The following is a 4,116-nucleotide window of genomic DNA, read 5'->3' on the forward strand; positions in this document are numbered from 1 at the left end:
ATGAGAAATTCTAGAGTCTTTCCTAAATAAGAAATGTGAATCTTCATAGATTTATCTGATATTTTGTGCTCATGAAGATGAGGGATGGTGATGCTGGAGAATGGAGCGCACTCCATGTCACTTGTATTCAGCCCTGAACATTCCAGGATCAAGTGCTGCAATCCGAGACCTTAGCTCCAACTCCAGTTGCCCCAATGTGATTTTTTTTTTTACATTTTCCACTTACCATATTGTGGCCTTTCTAAGTAAGATTACCAACTCATTGCCAAATGAGTCAGTTCTGTGCTGTCCTGCTATTTAAGACATTCCCATGGGACACTTGGAAGTTTTCTTCACTTGCATCAGTCTGGGCTGGATTTGAACCCATGTCCCAGTGATAAGAGTTGCCAACTCTGGTATAATGTATTCCTGGAGGTTTCATCACTGACCTCCAACCCAGTCAAACAGACTTCTTTCCCATCTCCAATATGTTGCTATCTAATAAATTAGTGTTAAACACTTTTTTTTAATGGCCCTTTTTTTTTTCTCTTGTGATGCTCTCAGAAGTGTCCAGGAGATTAATTAATTCCTGAAGATTTCAGGACAACCCTGAAGGGTTGGCAACCAATGTTCTGTTTAAGCTGGGGGGCCGTGCAATGCTCCAGTGGTCCCTTGCAGCTGGTGAGCCAGATTTTAAATTGACGAAAAAACACGCATGCGCGGACTTTTGAATGAGCTGCGCAGCGCAAAAGAAATTACGGGGAACATTTTCAGTTTATTTTGTTGGCAACCCTACCTGGAGGTAGTAGGCTCGTGTTTATTTTGTTTATTGATTTAAGTGAATTACAGGTGCATTAGCTTCATTTGCACTAACTTTTCTTTTCAAAAATGAATTTGGAAATGGCCATATGTACACAGTAGCTGGATGGGGTTGGATAAATAAACCTATACCTTCCCTTTAAACTGAACATTCTCCTTCCTGACTGATATATTAATATGTCAAGTCTATTTGGATTGAAAAGGTTACCTGCATCCAAATTGAAATAATGCGCTCAGAGTTAATACACAAATGCAGCTCGAGACTGATGGCATAAAGTCTCCTTTTGGTATCAGCAGTGGCCAGGTGGGTATCTCACTCACCTGAGTCAGAAGGTTGTGGGTTCAAGTCCCACACATGAGACTTGAGCACATAATCCAGGCTGACACTCCAGTGTAGTATTGAGGGAGTGCTGCTTGAGCTGAGGCGCCATCTTTCAGATGAGATGTTAAACTGAGGCCGCCTGCTCTCTCCGGCGGATGTAAAAGATCCCACAGCACTAGTCAAAGAGGAGCAAGTTATCCCCGGTTTGTGTCCCAATATTTATCCATCAACCAACATTACTAAAAACAGATTATCTGGCCATTTCTGTTTGTGGGAGCTTCTTGTGCACAATGTTGTGTTTCCCTACATTACAACTGTGACTACACTTCAAACAAAAAGTACTTAATTGGCTGTCCTGAGATTTGTAAATGGCAGAATATAAATGCAAGTCCTTTTCCTTTACTGTCATACCATCTATCCATTTGAGCTCTGGGGGAGGGAGGGAGAAGCCCTGGAACCATTGTGAAACAGTTTGAGCAGTCTTAATTCTAGAATGCATGGGCTCCAAGCAGGCAATTCAGGGCTCAGTGAGAGGCCATGGGATGACTGGGGAAACAAGTAGCTAAATGTCATTCTGGTGCAGCAGTGGGTGCTGTGGGGCAGTGTAGGATGAGCTCTGCTTTGTCTGAGCTACAAAAGCTTGGTGCTGATACCGAAATCTAATGAGAGCCAAGTCATAAAATTGCTCTTTGCAAAAGTAACTTTCACCTTGTTCAGCTCAACACTGGGATTTAATCTGGGCTTAGCCCAAGAGATATTACAAATGATCTTGAGTGTTTGAAATATTTACAGCTAGCCCTCAATGAAACTTCTGAATTATCCTTGGCTGAGTCAGGCTTTCTGTTGCATACTCTCCCCATCTTTCTGCACTGTTGGCAATTTTCCAGGGTCACATTTATGAGATGTCTATCCTTGTAGTTGTAGATTCCACTCTGGATCTTCCCTCTGAATGAGGGTATATCCCCAAACAGGGCTTTATCCATCTGTACTGCTACATCTTTGAGCTTGGTCTCCCTGTTCAGACTGTCACATAGTTGGTGGAGTTGGGTTCACAACCTCAATCAAGTACCTTCAATGTGTGAACGGAAGTATTTCTCTGGAGTTTAGCGTTCATCGTATTTCTCTCTTCATTGCCTGTCAAATACTATTGAATGAATTTCAAAACAGTGACTTCAATTACTAATGTAACAATTGGCACAGAAAATGGCTTCCACCTGGAAGGCTTGGATCTAGTATTGACCAATATCCCCATGTCATGAAGAAAGTCAACAAATGGCAGTCTGTCCTGACTACAGGTGCCTTTCATTGGTATCACGAGAATAATGCCAAACACAACTCACTTGTTACGGGGTCAATTGGAATGGTCAGAAGCAGTAATCACAGCAAGTCATCCCATCTACTGAGAAGTCAGACTTTCATCTGGGCTCAGGCCACAAAGACCATGACTAGTACTTCAGAATGTCACCTCCCATCTCAGCCACAGTATGAAAGACCCGCCCTCAAATGCCAGATACAAACTCAAGCTCATCTGGGAAATAGATTAAAGTATAGGACGGTTGATGAATAGTGGTGTACATTTAAGGAGATATTTCACAACTCAAGAAAAATATATTCCAGTGAGGAGGAAAGGTGTAAGAGAAAAAATAGCCATCCGTGGCTAACCAAAGAAATAAAGGATGGTATCCAATTAAAAACAAGGGCATACGAAGTGGCCAAAACTAGTGGGAGGACAGAAGACTGGGAAGCTTTTAAAAGCCAGCAAAGAATGACCAAAAAAAATAATTAAGAAAGACTATGAAAGTAAACTAGGGCAAAATATAAAAACTGATAAAAATATTTTGTATCAGTCTTTACGGTAGAGGACACTAACAATATTCCGACAGTGGATAGTCTAGGGGCTATGGGGGGGGGTACTTAACACAATCACAATCACGAAGGAGGTGGTACTCAGTAAGATAATGGGACTAAAGGCGGATAAAATCCCCTGGACCTGATGGCTTGCATCCTAGGGTCTCAAGAGAAGTAGCGACAGGGATTGTGGATGCATTGGTTGTAATTTACCAACATTCCCTGGATTCTGTGGATATCTGAACGGAATATATGGAATTAAGGACAGTAAAGTAAACGGGACATATGAAAATGTATAAGCCATGGAAGAATAGCTGGGAGAATGTCAGATTGCAAATAGTGCAACATCAGCATAGCTAACAGTCTTTCCCAAGGTTTCAAGTCACTAATCCTACCAATATCTAATTGGAACATGAAATAAATCTGCAGAATTGCAAGGTCTCAGCTAATAGTCACACCACTAGATTGAAACATTTAGAGGCAATGCTTGAGCTTTCATAAAAACATCTCATATAGATTGACTAATGAGTGGCTGAGTTAGACTGTCAATCTAATTGTATTTTGTTATCTGATTTCAAAACTGTATAACTGTTGACGCTTTACGATGTAACTTCACCTATCCGTAGGGAGTGTGTAGGCTCTATCCAGAGAGTATATCTTCTGTCTGATAGGTCTTACCGGCCGGTAAGACCTAAGACTGCTTTGTTCAAAGCACAAGAGGTATTCGACTCAGTAATTTTACTGAACCAGATTGAGGTAAAAGAATCCAGGAATTTACACCAGCAGATTGGAAAACTGCAAATGTAATGCCCCTATTTTAAAAAGGAGGCAGACAAAAAGCAGGAAACTATAGACCAGTTAGCCTAACATCTGTGCTTGGGAAAATGTTGGAGTCCATTATTAAAGAAGCAGTAGCAGGATATTTGGAAAAGCAAAATTCAGTCAGGCAGAGTCAGCATGAATTTATGAAGGGGAAGTCATGTTTGACAAATTTGCTGGAGTTGTTTGAGGATGTAACGAATAGGGTGGATAAAGGGGAACCAGTGGATGTGGTGTATTTGGATTTCCAGAAGGCATTTGACAAGGTGCCACATAAAAGGTTACTGCACAAGATAAAAGTTCACGGGGTTGGGGGTAATATATAAGCA

The sequence above is a fragment of the Pristiophorus japonicus genome, chromosome 5, assembly GCF_044704955.1.
Source record: "Pristiophorus japonicus isolate sPriJap1 chromosome 5, sPriJap1.hap1, whole genome shotgun sequence".
NCBI lineage: Eukaryota > Metazoa > Chordata > Chondrichthyes > Pristiophoridae > Pristiophorus > Pristiophorus japonicus.